This window comes from Camelus dromedarius, chromosome 11, assembly GCF_036321535.1.
Source record: "Camelus dromedarius isolate mCamDro1 chromosome 11, mCamDro1.pat, whole genome shotgun sequence".
Classification (NCBI taxonomy): Eukaryota; Metazoa; Chordata; class Mammalia; order Artiodactyla; family Camelidae; genus Camelus; species Camelus dromedarius.
Genome location: NC_087446.1, coordinates 72,788,968 through 72,803,943, shown reverse-complemented (window position 1 = coordinate 72,803,943; position 14,976 = coordinate 72,788,968). Strand labels below are relative to the sequence as shown.

General features: G+C 45.0%; 2 long non-coding RNA genes across 2 annotated transcripts in view; both read right to left on the bottom strand.

Moving 5' to 3' along the window:
• Positions 1-4,866, bottom strand: part of LOC135322492 (uncharacterized) — a 31,762-nt gene extending 26,896 nt beyond the window's left edge. Inside the window, exons 1-2 of the long non-coding RNA XR_010383066.1 lie at positions 4,736-4,866; positions 4,027-4,167 (exon numbers count right to left, since the gene is read on the bottom strand). This is a non-coding gene — a long non-coding RNA (uncharacterized LOC135322492). The remainder of the gene's footprint in view (positions 1-4,026; positions 4,168-4,735) is intronic.
• A 2,403-nt stretch (positions 4,867-7,269) lies between these two features.
• LOC135322491 (uncharacterized) lies at positions 7,270-9,304 on the bottom strand. The gene is made up of 4 exons (XR_010383065.1): positions 9,123-9,304; positions 8,629-8,749; positions 7,897-7,984; positions 7,270-7,431 (listed from the first exon to the last, which is right to left on the bottom strand). It is a non-coding gene; the product is annotated as an uncharacterized LOC135322491 (long non-coding RNA).
• Positions 9,305-14,976: the final 5,672 nt, after the last annotated feature.

Here is a 14,976-nt window from a genome sequence, read left to right as displayed (position 1 = left end):
GGAACGTAAATTAGTGGAGCCACAAATTTAAACAACATGGAATTTTCCCAAAATACTAAAAGTAGGGCTACTATATGATCCAGCAATTCCACCCTTATTTTTCTGAAAGAAATGAAAACACTAATTTGAGAGGAGATCTGCACGCTCATTTTCACTGCAGCATTAATTCAATAATCAAGATACGGAAACAACTTAAGCATCCATCAGTGGGTGAATGGACAGAGAAAATCTGGTATGTGTGTATATATCCAACAAAATACCGTTAAGTCATTAAAAAGAATGAAATCTTGCTATCTGCATCAACATGGATTGACCCTAAGGGCATTCATTATGCTAAATGAGATAAATCAGACAGAGATAAACATGCATGGCTTCATTTATAGGTTGGAGCTAAATAAGACAAAATCAAAAAAAGCTCATAGATACAGAGAACAGACTAGTGGTTGCCAGGCGTGGGGAGGAGAAGAGGGGAAACATTGGTGAATGGGGCCAGTACATACAAAGTTACATTTACAAAATAAATAACATGAGGTCATGACACATACAGTTTGGTGACTATAAGTAATAATACCACATAAAATATTTGGTATTACTAAGGGAATAGAATCTTATCACAAGAAAAAAATGTAAATATATACAATGATGGAAGTTAACTAAATTTTCTGTGGTTATCACTTCACAATATATGTAACTATCAAATCATGTTGTATACCAGAACCTAATATAAAGTTATATGCCTATTATATCTCAATAAAAACAAACACAAAACAAATAAAAATGCTATACAATTTGTAAAAGGATATACTTGGGATAATGTGAACATTTAGCAACATTAGTAATAATTAATAATAATAATAATAATAATAATAATAATAATAATAATAATAATAATATAATATAATATAATATAATAATAATATAATAATGGTAACCGTGGGCACTTCCTTTGGTGATCATTGTGCTGGCTTAACTCACATTATCTCACTTACAAGACCATCAATCATAAAAAGATCTGTATCAAACAATTTTACAAAGAATGAAGTTGTGGCTTGGAAAAGTTAAGCAATTTTCCCAAGACAGCCAGTGGCAGAGCCAGAACTCAGCCCTATCTTTCAAGCAGCTAGAACCTGGAACCAGAACAAAAGTGCACAGACTGATTTTCATCCTACTAGACTACGTCTTGCCACCTAATCACTTCTGATTCCGGACACTTCAAGTCTCTAAACTTCAGTGTTCATTTATATACAAAACAGGATACGAAAACCTGCACTGCCTATCCTGCAAAGTTGTACTGAGAAAGAACAGTGTTAACGTTGCTTTGAAAACTATAATAAGATGGATAGATACAAGGAGGACAGGCAGTCGCCACAGCGTGGTGGTACCACCAGCCACAGCAGCCTGGTAAGAGCATCAGCACAGGTGAGTTATCATCTCTGCACATTGTTCTTAGGGATCTTCCTGCTAAGTAAAAATATCTAAATGAAACTGAAAAGAGTACAGCACATCCAGAATCAGCTCATTAAAAGTGTTGAGGGTTTGATGTGTGTGTCTGTTTTGTTTTGCTACACAGAAGAGGGCTGCTATTATTAACTCTGAGCAACTGTCTAATTGTGGTTCTGTAGTAAAAATATATTTTGGGTCCTATTCTTGCAATTTCTGGAGTGGGTGAGGAAGGTGGGGGTGGCAGGGACGGGCTTACTCTATGGCACAGTAACGTATGTCCACACTAACACCCTTTTCTGATGAGTCAGTGCAGCACTGTAGGATGAGCAATGTGGGAATAAAGAGAAGGCATCCTGCACCAGGCATTAAGTTTCATAGAGCCCAGGTGCCCAAGTACAGGAATCACACACTCAGCAGTCTAAGAAAATGCAAACAGCACAGCAGAGGAACATAAAAAGGCAGCAAGTTCTTGTCTTTTGTTCAAAAACAAAAAGACAGTTCAATTCTGCTTTACAGAAATCTGCAACCATTCAGGCAGGTCCTGCAGGCAGTTGCGATTATCCAGGTCACTTCAGCTGTAGTTACTCCTCCTCCTGTGGAAGAACTCTAATAAAGATTTCCATCTTTATTTCTTTACCAATAGAAATTCCACTCAAAGTATTGTCCATATTCTTTGGAAGGAAAGAGACTGAAAACTGGCTTTTTACTAGACGGAAATGCAAAGTGAGGTGCAGACAAAGGAAACAGAAAACTGAATCTAACATGAGTGAGCATGATGAGTCCAACAATATTTAGAATCCAGACAGGAAGAAACACATTCGGAGCAACATGAACTGGGGAAAAAAAAAAAAAAAAAAAGGAAAGAAGGGAGCTTTCTGAATCTGATTATCTAAGTGAACTGATGATGGAATAGAAAAGAATAAATGTGACTCCATACTAGACCTGTTCCTTTGATTTTAACCCTGTGCCCTGTTTCCTAGGCTCAGACTTGCCGGCTCTGCACCTTTTGTAAAACAATGTTGCCAATAGTCTGAAATATACAGGAGAGCCTGTTCCCAAGGCTCTGACCTTTAAGGATATTTACACTTTTCCATTCATGTGAAGATAACAAGTTGCAATAAAAAACAACATTTGTTTTGTTGGAGGCTTACAGGGACACCATGATCTCACCCACCTGGACAGCTGCAAGAACACAGGATTCCAAGAACAAAGAATTCCTACATCAAGAAGTTTGCAGCAACCAAGCACTCCCCCTCCTTTGTAGTAAAAAAGGAGCCTGAATTCTGACTTGGAGAAGATGGTTCTCCAGGACATCAGTCTGCCATCTCCTGGGTCAGCCAACTTTCTGAATAAAGTCACTATTCTTTGCCCTTATACCTCATCTCCTGATTTACTGGCCTGTCATGCAGTGAGCAGAATGAGTTTGGATTCAGTAACAATAACCAACAATACAATTAATGAGCAAATACTGGAAGAGTTTTCTCTGTAATGAACCAGATGCCAGCTTTCACCTCTTCTATTCAATACTGTACTGAAGACACTGTCAGGATAATAATGCAATAACAACAACAAAATAGGAAGCATAAAGATCAAACTTTAAGTGAGAGAATTGCCACTGTGTGTGCATGGCATTATTATATGCATGGAAAACCCATCATAATCCAGAGACATTCACAATTAGGAAGTGAATTAGGGCATGGTTACTGCGTTGAGGATCAGTGTATAAAATCAACTGGATTATTCTGCACGAGCAAGAAAGAAATGAAATAAAATTAACCTGCAAACACCAGACCGGCAAACAAGTATCAACAGGAAAAAGAATCAATACAGGATTAACTTATACAACATTAAAAAAAAAAAAGCTTCAGGCCTTGTGAGGCCTGGCCTGCCCAAACCACAGGGGCCGTGAGGTCTCCCCAGCCAGTCTGGGTCCAGCCCGGGCTGCGGGGCACTGTGCATAGGCCGGCAGGGGCCCAACATCGGCCTCCCTTTGCAGCTGGCGCTCTCACCACACTGGCCCTGGTCAGATGTCCAGTGCCTCTTTGCCAAGGTGCTCTGGGTGATAGAAATTTTAAAAACAATCAATGTAAGAAAAACACAAAAAACCAACAGGAAAGTGAGCAGGCAGTATGAAGGAAAATAAGCCCAGGAGGCTGACAGACTTTCTAAAAGGTAACTCCCCTGATGCAGGTCCAGGTGAGAGGATCCCAGCGGAGCCCAGGACAGGAAGCCAGGAGGCAGGACCACCAGGGAGGTGACAGCGCCCCCTGCTGTGGGAGGGTCCGGGTCCAGGACTTCCAGTGGGGACCCCAGGTCTTCTGCCTCAGTCTCGGCCCCCACTGCATCACCAAGCACAGCCCCACATCACCACCCCCAAGCTGGGGAGGATTCTGATTGGCCAGGCCAGAGAAAGTCATATAAAATGTGGCTGTCACACAAGAGTCAAACTGGACACTGTCAGTCTGTCACACAAGAGACAGGACTCAACTGTCATCACAGCACTTCTAAAGAAGAAAGCTTAATTTCAGCGTCCAACCAGGCAAGAAGTTGCAAAATGCTCAAATGAACGAGTATCAGACTCACATATTCATCAACTGAGTCACCAGCGGTGGGAGAAAAAATGACCCTGTGCTGCTGAGCTGGCCCATCAGCGTGATCCCAGTGCGCGGACAGGCTGATGGTTGTCTCTCCAAAGACTCAGATTCCTCGGTCTGCTGCATGGTCCTAAATAAAGCAACACAATAGAGTTAGTGGCCTGTCTGTGAGCAGGTGGGCATGGGGTTGGAGGGAGGGTTATAAAAGAACTGTACGCAGGTCAGAGTAACTGCACCCAGGGATGTCACCACTCTGGGGTATTTCCACCCCTGTGATAAAATCCGCATCTCCTACCTTTCTCACGTAGACCCCTAGACAGCAGAAAGTGCTCCATTCAGAGCTACAGTTACGTGCTGAGCTTTTTGGGACAGAGACTGGGTTGGAGCCTAAATGTACAGACTGGGAGAGAAAAGGATTTTAACTATGCTGACCACTTCCCGCTGAATGAAACACAGAGGCTGAGCCCTCACGTTTCAAAAGTGCTCAGTTGGTGAGAAGACCCAACGCAGGGCAGGAGAAGGGAAGAAACCTCTCCTTAACCCAGGCCCCAGATGAGAAAACAGCCCAATGACACTCACTCAGCCCAGAGGGCCCTCAGACTGAATGTGAACGTGGGAACCGGGGCAGAAGTGGGCGCCAGGCCTCCCCTCACCTGCGCAAGGTGGCGGAGGCTCTCAGCACCCCCCTCACCACCCACCTGCCCAGCCTTCCTCACTGAGTCACAAGGGAACTGGACGGGAAGGATTTCAGCCTCATGTGTTTGGCCCCGCCTGGGGCTGGGATTCCCCCTCCATCCAAGTAGAGCGCAGTGATGTTCACGGAATAGGGTGCGTCTGGAACCAGCTGCTCGAAGTGCGCTGTGGGGGTGTTTCCTGGCACCACAACCTGGAGGGGAGGACATGCCAAATTCTGTCTGGTAACAACCCAAATGCTTACTCACACTTTTATTAGCAGAATAATGTTTATAGTAAAGGACTGAGCCCAGACTCAGCAGAAGGCAACCTCTGTGCTACTTTGTGACATCTGCCCGGGCCACAGCATTACATGCACTTTTCCCTCAGAAATCCCCTCTCCACTAAATGTGAGTTCACACTTGGCCCTTGGCATCCTCAACAACCTCCCATTTATGTTCCTGGGGAAGGTTCTCAAATACAACATCCAGGGCTTATGATAGTGACCCCAAAGCACCCCGAGTGTTAGAGACACTTCTCAGGGAGAGGTTTTTCTATTAAAATAAGAGCTACTCCATGCGATGGACAAGGCCAGTGCTCTCTGAACACGTCCTGCAGCACACAAGGGTGTAAATCAACACTCGGACAGGCTCCTCGTGTGCTTATGTTTGTTTACGGTCACTGCTTCTTTTTGTAAAGTCTAATAAATTTACTTTCCCTCAGGTTTTCTGACACTCTCCCTACTCAAATTAGTAATTTCTGCTCTTTATATTATTAACTTACTTAGAAAATAGAATAGTACTAAGACAGATTGGGCAGTCTATTAAGAGCCAATGAAGGCAAACTTTCAGGTAGGTTCCTAACAAAGACGTGTGTGTTACAATGAAAGCCCATATTGACAAGGTCTATCAATGACTTGCATTTACTACTGGGGTTTTTTAACTCATATAGCTAATTTACATTTTCCCCAAATTCATTTTTGCTTACTAACCCTGCAGTTCATACCCTTACAATTTAATTCATGAAAAGCAATCACTTAAGCATTGTACGCGGGCATGTTTGTGGCCTGCATTCTCACAGGCTGCTGAGCACAACACAAACATGGAACTAAATTCATCAGGAAATGAGTGTGCACGTGACACAGGGCCACAACACCTTACCTACTGTCCTGCGCCAGCAACTACAGCAGGAGGCGCCATAAAATCTACAAAATTCTTCTGCCAGCTCTAACATGACAACAGTACTTACAGGTTCCGGGGGCCTTTTGCCAGCCAGGGGAGCACACACAGCGCGGTGCTGAGGCCCTGGCCAGGGGCGGGGCCCAGCCAACAGCCTGGCTGTTTGGGGTCAGACTGTACACTTGGGCATCTCTGGCCACTCTTCTCACCACTGAGGAAAGAAAAGCCAACATGTATTTCTTACGTCTATTTATACATGTCAAGATTTTGTAATCACTTCTCCTGAACTTTCGCTCTGTAGCAGGATAAAATACCGTCCTCCTTAAACTTTGAATTACCTGCATAAAAAAGCAGATGAAAACTCTCCAAATCCATATTTAGCCAAACTTTGCCAACTAGGGTCTTGGTCTCTACGGATGCTAACTTGTTGCCAATAAAAAACAAAGGAGTAAAATTAGTAGTACTTGGTTGGCCACAAAAGGACAAGGGTCAAGGGCAAGAAATTGGAAAAGAAGCTTCAGTTTTCCAGCACAGGTCATGGAGAGAGAGACAAGAGGATTCTACCACCTCTGCCTCTAAATGAGAACTGACAACACCGAGGACGCCCAACTAACTGGCAGCTAGGTTACCTGGCTTCGATCATTCGTTTCTTCTCATTCAACAGACAGACACTGAATGTCTTCTGTGATTCAAAGAAAAGGCAACATAGGGAGAAATCAAAGATACACTCAGTTCTCAATTAACTGCCCCAATAGGGACTTAGGAAAACATGCAAATTAAATCCATATATTATCCCCAAACCCCACTTTAGCAATAACATCATTTTTCTAGACCACTAATCTTTTGCCAAAAGAATTCATCCACACTTGTTTTCTTTTAGCCACAGCACATATATTTTTAAGCCAAAAAAAAAAAAAATTAGATGTATGCACCAAAGCCTTTAAACAATACTACAAAGAATTGCAAAACCACTATAAACTGGTTTCTCGAGGTGTTAATAGCAAATGAAAGCAGAGATTTTCAATGCAAAAAAAACAGTTCATCAGCAGAGAAATGTGCTATCGAGTAACATGGCCAAGATTTCAACAACTGACACTGAAATCCAGTAACAAAACGCTGCTTCAAATTTATCAAGCACAAAGCAAAACTCATGAACTTTTGTCAGTGACAGAGAATACTGATAACTATGTACACATTTACAAATCCTGAAGTTACCATTTCAGAATGCCATCTTTATTTCATACACTAAAATATTAACGATTGGTGGGGGTTGGGAGGTAAACTATGTGTAATTGTTACATTTTTATTCCATCATTATGAATTACCCAAATTTTCTTTATACTTTAAACTTAATGCTATACTAAAAAGCAAAATGCATCATGAAAACGCTAAATTTGTCTGTCTTCTTACTTCCATGTCCTTCCAGTATCTGGTGTATGCACTCCATCACCCTCAGGATAGAGGGGAACCACTGTAATGGTGTCTGGGGCATCCGGCTGCTGATTCCTTAGAACGACATCATTGGTGTTCCCAGGGATTGGCACCTAAAGATTTTAATAAAATGTAAAGTACTTGATTTGAAAACCTTGTACAAGAAATAATACTTTGAACAACCGAATACTCAAAATACTAACTCAAGACCAAGTCACGAAGGAGGTTCCGGAGTATTGGGACCTAAGGATATGCCCCCATATGAACTGTTTTAAGAGGTGATGATCACCTCTCTGCACACGCCCAACTCCTATTTGAAAAGCCCCTGGAATGATTTGATCCCCCAGCCCCAGTCCCCCAAAAGCCCCCATCACCCAGGCTCTGAGGCCCCAACCGACCACCCTCCATCAAGTTCTACTGAAGGAACATGAACTTCTTCAGGGCTACAGTAAACTGGTTAACTCTTGATCTCTACTTTGCAATCTACAGTTGAAACTAACACACACTTTTCCTTACAGAAATAGTGACCAGTTCCTTCATACCACCTGCTGCGGGTGCATAGAAGAGCTTATACTGACCAGGATTTTGCTCTGTGTGCTCCCAGCGAACGTGCAAAGTGCTGGTGGAAGGGTCATACACTGAGGTTCCTCACTGTATTCAAAGGTTCTGAAATGCACAGAAAGCACATCATGCGTGACCCTAACAAACCAGCACACACAAAGACCAGGTTTACTCAGGGGTCCTGGGAACCCTAGAACACAGGATCCCTTTAGTAGGTGCCCCGCAAATATCTGTTGAAGTAGTGAATAAAGGAAAAAATGTCTGTGATCATCGGGTACATGTCTCATCCCTCCACATGGTATTGTAGCCTCAGAGTACACAATTTTTTTTTGTCTGTGTTATCCTAGAAGGTAATAAACAACTTTCTCCAAGACCAGAGGCAGATAACTCCAGAAAGGATATTAAAAACAATTTAGATCTTGCGGGGAGGGTATAGCTCAAGGGTAGAGTGCATGCTTAGTGTGCACGAGGTCCTGGGTTCAACCCCCAGTACCTCCATTAAAAAATAAATAAAACCTAATTACCCCCACCTCCAACAGAGACCAAAAAAAAAAAAAAAAAAAAAAGAAAGAAAGAAAAGAAAAGAAAAGAAAAGAAAAGAAAGAAAAAAGAAGAGCATTATTAACATGCATTTTAAAAGTCTAGCAAAACTCTGTGTCACTCCAGTGTTCCAAGTGGAAGATGTGATTCCATCCCCATGATGGTTACTATAAAAGCCACAGGAGTCCAGGTTCACTTATTGGTCTCACCTCTTCCTGTCATCCAACCTCCTTCTGCATCAGGATACAGGGAGGACAGGGTGATGGTGTAAGGAGTGTCAGGCTTCAGCTTCTGCAGGACCACACTGTTCTGCTGTCCACCTATCCTGGTCTGGAGTAAAACAGGGATAAGTGTCAGCTTTGCTCTCTCCAGCTCACTCATCCATTAGGAAAAGCTCTTTCTCTGTTTGAGACCTTTCCCAAGATCTGGAAACACCCCACCGTGAAAGTTTAAAATATATCCTAGGGTATCATTTTAAATGTAAACTAGGCCCCTTAAATCATAAAAAGGGTTTTAAGCCTTAAACTAGTGGTCTAAAAGAGATATTTCAACTGTCAAGTGGCCAGCACTGCAAAGTTCCATCCAAAACACGTCTCACAGATCTCTTCTCCAAAAAGGTGTAAGTCCTAAGTGAGCTGCAAAGGACCTTGAAAAGACAGCAAAGATCTGCATAATAGTAGAGGCCATTCAGTATTATTCTCACCTTTTTACAGATGGTTTTTCTTGCTTTAGAAGCACATCAAAAAAATTCAGGAAAAGATCCAAAGCTTTTTGGTTTCCCCTTCCAAAACTTCTCCACGGCCAGCGTTACCCATGCAGAATCCGTGACAGGGCCCCCTGCCAGGCCACACTCAGGGAGGGCCTCCCAGTCCTTTCCCTGATTTCAGACCGCTGGTATGAAGAATTTTCAATATCTTCCAATTATGGAGTTTGAAGGTTTTTTTTTTTTTTTAATTCACTGCTTATGGCCATCTAGCTATCCTGTTGAAAGAAAATTCAGATGCTTCGTTAACAGTCTACTGAATTCAGATGTTTATGCCATACAAATTTAAATCACATGAAAATGGCAGGCTGCCCACAGCGGGTGCACATGTGGAGGGCTGGATGCACTAGCACAGTCCAGGTGTTTCCCACTGAGCACCTTCCACTCAAACAGTCTGAGTTTCAGAGAAAACCTCAGTGGATCACTGGGCTCATGCTCATGATGAGCAAGTTGAGCTACAGCAGTGAATTTGGACAACTTTAGTAAATTTGGGAGTTTGAGATTTGCAAGTGTTAAAAACACATTAAAAAACAAATTCTTCCATATAGCACAGGAGACTATATTCAATCTTTTAGTAACCTTTAATGGAAAAGAATATGAAAATGAACATATGTATATATATGCATGACTGGGACATTATGCTGTACACCAGAAATTGACACACTGTAACTGACCATACCTCAATTAAAAAAAACACTAGAAAAATTCAGTGTGTGAGGTTATGAGAGCAAAGCATCGATATGATATTTTTGTTACTTGACGATCTGAGAGCATCAACTTAGTAGAACCAGCCTCATAAGGAAGCAGAAGGGTGTGTGTCTACTTCTCCCATCCAACTCTCCAAAATCATTCCAGCACCAGGGAGTCACCAATTTGATTATTTCTTGGACTAGCAGTGAAATGCAAATATGCCAAAGAATAACATATTTTAAGGGATTATCAGCTAACATGCTACACGGGATAAGTTTATGAGCCACCTTCTAATTATGATAAACAGGTGAGAGACAGTAAGAGACTCAGAGCAGCAGTTGGAGTTTCAGTATCACCAACAGAAATGCTAAGCTTTGCCTAAATCTGGCCTGACACAGACAAAAGTTCTGTTTCTGTCATTAAAATATCAATCCATCATGTGTGTCTTTTATATACAAGATAGTTGATGACCACTGGTTATTTAGTTTATTATTGATAACCTATAGGACAGATTCTCAATCCAAGTGTATCATACTAAGTTTAGTTCTTTGGAAACCACAACACGGCAACTCACAAGTCACACTGGGGACAGGAGGGTCTCTGATTCAGCTAAACCCACTTACTGTGCAGTACAGAGACCTGTAACCACTTCCAGCAGCCACCTCTGCTAACACCTCGAACATGGTAACAGGTATGACCCATTTGCTGGAGCTCAGCAAGTCGGATGAGTAAAAGTGAAAAACTCACCTCTCTCTCAGGCTAACTGAGGAAATACGACAGCCTCCAAAACATAAACAAAATGCTAGCCCTCATCAAAAGAGGTATTTGGAATAAATCAGAAAGCATCACCCTGTCTGGGTAAAAATTATGGTGCTTCCTGACCGCAGGGTAACGGACGCAGTTCTAGCTACATGTTTCATTAAAAGCAAAGCTGGAGAAGGTTCACAGACAGACAACTAAAGCAAGCAAGGTAAAATGGACAAGGGCTCTGTTAAATAAGGCAGGCTGGGAAGATAAAGACGACGAGCTTCCAAAAGTGGGACAAACATGACAAGGAGAAGATCTGGGAGCCAAGGAAACGAGTTACCCATTCTGACAACAAAACATTGACCTCCGGGTTTGGCTATTCTGGCTTCCCGGGAAAACACTAAATACCCTGCAAAGCACACCCTCAACCTAGAACAGAGGGAACTATAAAGGAGGGACAGTGGCTCAGAGGTAGCGCCCAAGAATGGCATGTGCATGCCCACAGCAAGCTGAGTGGTCTCCGGGGACAACCCTGCACTTCAGTACCAACGACCCTGGTCTCACCTGCCAGCCTAAGTGGCATCTGTCTTAACAGAACCAGACACGCTCTAGGATGATGACCTGACATCATCCCTTCCCTCAGGCTGCACTGCAGTGTTCAAGGCCAGGTACGGGTTATCCCCTGGGGCCACAGAACAGACTGGGTAGGTCTGCCTGGCCCAGTGCCACCCCATCCACGAGTCCTGCACATCTCAGGGTGGAAGAGAGCAGCCCGTGGATGCTTGACCTGGCAGAGCAAGGACAAGACAGAGTGCGGAGAGGCTCCCAAAGGACCTGCCACAGGGCTCCTACCTTCCCTCATGACAGAGGCTGGTCCAGGTCCTTCCGGTAGCTCCTGTGGATTCTGTGGTGCTAGCGTTAGCCAGAGTTTCTGGAAGCTGTGAGCAGAGAATCCTGATGGACAGACAAGTGAATCCATCGGACAATGACCCTGCGATTGAAGGAGCAAAGGGGGACTCTCAACACTGGGTTCAGTGGGTCCTCAGAAGGTGCTTCTCTGTCCTATTTATTTTATAATATCTTTGAAATCTTTACCAGAAAGATGCATAAAGTTTACTTTAAGACATTAAATTACATGTGTTACATGCCCTAGGCAGTTTATAAATCCAGAACAGCTGCGTACTAGACATTGTTAGTAAATAACCAAAGAGCCACCCCCTCCTGATTTCTAAGAGAAGTGGGTTTGGCCCCCAGGGCTGGGCCTCCTCCACGTGGCCTCAGGGCAAAGTTGCCTTAAGATTAATCTAAACCCCAATGATGGTCCCATCCTTCCTGCTACACCTGGTCCGGCATGACAGAGCAGGAGGGAAGCACTTCTGAGGAACTTCCAGGTGAGATCTCTTCACTCCAAAGATGAAACCAGGAAGGCTTCACAGAACAGCCCACCACAACCTCCTTCTGCATCTTCCCTGCCTCCCTTGAGGCCTTGAGGCCAGCGTGCACAGGACAGAGGCCAAGGGAGCTGGAGCAGAAGAGCCCACATGCACCCCAGCTTGCCCCCCTCTGGGCTGGATCAGGGTGACAGTGGCAAAACCACAAGGCAGGAAGAGCCTGGTTGCAGAATGACCATTCTGGGGACCAAGAAAGCCTCCCCTGAACTGACCTGAGCTGAGGACAACCTGTGCTCTGTTTCTGCACACATGCTCCAGAGGGTCTTTGATATGGCAGCTCGGGGACCTCAGCAAGGGACAAGTCCCCCTGCTCCGCCAGCTGTCACACCTGAGAGTGACAGCCTTGAATGGTGATGGCCCTCTGCAATGCGGGGGGTCAAGCCACCACTGAGAGAGCCGCAGAGCAGGAAGGCGAGGAGAACCCGGGTTCTCACACATTCTACCCCAGCCTCATCAGGAGCTAACAGTCCTGCTGAGGCCACTTTGTCTGGGACTTTCTTTGACCTGAGGCCAAATAGAGAAAAAGGAAAAAGAAACCAAAACCACCTCCAGGCTCCGCGTCCCCAGATAAGGAGTGTCAGTATTTGATTTTGTCCCCTCGCTCAGCAAGCACTGCATGCGGCACCCCGCCCGGACCCAGACACACCGCACAGCCGCGATGGGCCCTGGGGGCCGTGGCTACAATCCAGCTGGGCCAGAGCCCACGCAGGACTGACCCTCCTCCTGGGTTGGCCCCTTATCCAAGGGGCTGGCCTCGTGGGGCTCGTGCTGCAAACAAGCCAGTGCACATACCATGCTCCGCAGGGCACGTGGCACCAAGAGCTCAGTAAAAGCCAGTTACACCAGCAGACGTGGGGACCACACACCCACATGTGAGTGTGTAAAGCCTGTGATTCACTAGCCGGCAACCAGGAGGTAGGGAGTTAGGGGAGTGATGGAGCCCACTCACTGAGGAAGTGCCGCGTGGGAAGTGACCCTCGATAACCCAGGAGCACACACTGGCAAGACCGGTGCAAAGGCCTTGTTGACAGTTCAGGGAACAGCCCAGAGAGAGCCCCCGGGGGCTCTGGGTAGTGCAGACTGTGGTAAAAGAGACCCCACTGCCCCAGCAAGGTGCAGATGCCACTGGGAGAACAGCCCCTCCCTCCCTGGCCCCGGGGGTCCTTCCTGACTGCCCTCTGCTCAGCAGCTTCAGGGAAAGGGGACCACACTGTGTATCCTGTTTTACAGCCTGCTTCCTCCACTTAAAATAATAGGAACACGTTTCTGTAGCATTATAAATACTGAAATTTCGTCTTTGTAATGGATGTGTATTTTTTTACAAACTGCTGTATCATAATGAATGTATCCACTCTCCACTTACTGCTAGTTTCCAATATTTTACTATGAAACTGTGAAGGAAAAGCCCAGCTGGGCTAAAAAGCTAAGTCACAATTCTAAGTGTGATAAGTGTCGGCTTACTGATCTAAGTTCTGCCAGGCTAACTCATAAATCTGAAGTTTAGTGTCAGTTTACTGGGCTAACAAGCTAACTCATAAATCCAAGCTCAACAAGTGTCAGTAACGTGATCTGTTCTGAATTGATAAGCTCCAGTGTACTGATTCCTTGCTTTTTGTTGTTTGAGCCTTATTGGCTAATAGCCCCATACTTGTAATTAACCCTATAAAACCTCATGCGCATGTCTTGGAGGGGCTCAGAGCTTTGGAGCAGAAGGCCCTCTGAGCCCGCCAGCATAATAAATCTGAGTACTCCAACCCTCCGAGTGGTGCTTGTTTCTTGGCTGGCCTGTTGTTTCCATAACAAAACAAAGCTGGAGTGAATATCTGTTTATCTAATTTCCTGTAAATTCACGATTATTTCCTTAGGCTGTATTCCCAGAAGTGAAATTGCTGGGACTAGTTATATGCAAAAGATTTTTTTTTAAACTAAGTGCCTGCCTTGACTGTTAATACAATATCACTAGAGAAACAAGCAAGTGGATGAATTGAAGACTCAGGTGCTGTCTGGTTGCTTTAAAGGGCTGCAGAACCCCTGCTGCCCTGGGTACCAGTTTCCTTTCCAGACCAGCTACCCCACCCCACTCTCAGAGGCCTTGCAGTTATGGCCCCGCATCCTTCAGATTTACTTCCTAAACTTCCCTCAAAGTTAGGTACCATTCTTGGCTCCAAAGAAATGCCATGTTTCTCACAGTGGCACTTACTCTTGAGAGAGGGGTGGGGTCCTGACTTCCTGAGCCCACTAGGAGCCCACCTCCAAGCAGAGAGTGGGCCCACCACAGCCAGATCCTAAAAGTGGGCCAGGCTGGCTCTCCAGACAAGTCACCGTGCAGCTGTCCTGGAAGGCCGGACAGCCCAGGCCACAGAAGTTGTCCTAATCGGACTGGTGAGCTCAACTCCTTGGAGACCCTCCAAGAAAGAGCCTTCAAGAACACACACAATCCACCCGAGCATGGGAAATTGTCAGCACCAAATCTGGAGACGTGTTCCCTGAGAGTCACCCAACTGAAGCCCCTCGTGGGAAGTGTGGGAACATCAAGAAATGGGCGCCCCGCTGACAGGGGGCTGAGAGTGAGGGACCCCTCGAGAGGCTGCCTATCACAGGTGAGTCCAGCGCACAGACCACGCAGAAAAAAGAAGAGCTGGCTTTGCACGTGGACTCCCAGTGCCTTTCCAAGAAGAGCAACACCAACTCAAACCTGTTGTTTATAGCTGGTGTTAAGCCCTGGAAGGGACTCGTGCAGTAAACGTAACAGCCCTTCTAACAGCAGGTGCAGGAATTAAAGGGGAGTCTGCAGCCCTGCACCCCCACCATCCACCCAGAGACTCACAGCTTAGCTCCCAGAAACCAGAGCGTTTGTCGTGAATAAACATGAAATCACCCAGAATAGGCTTTGTGACCAAAGACAA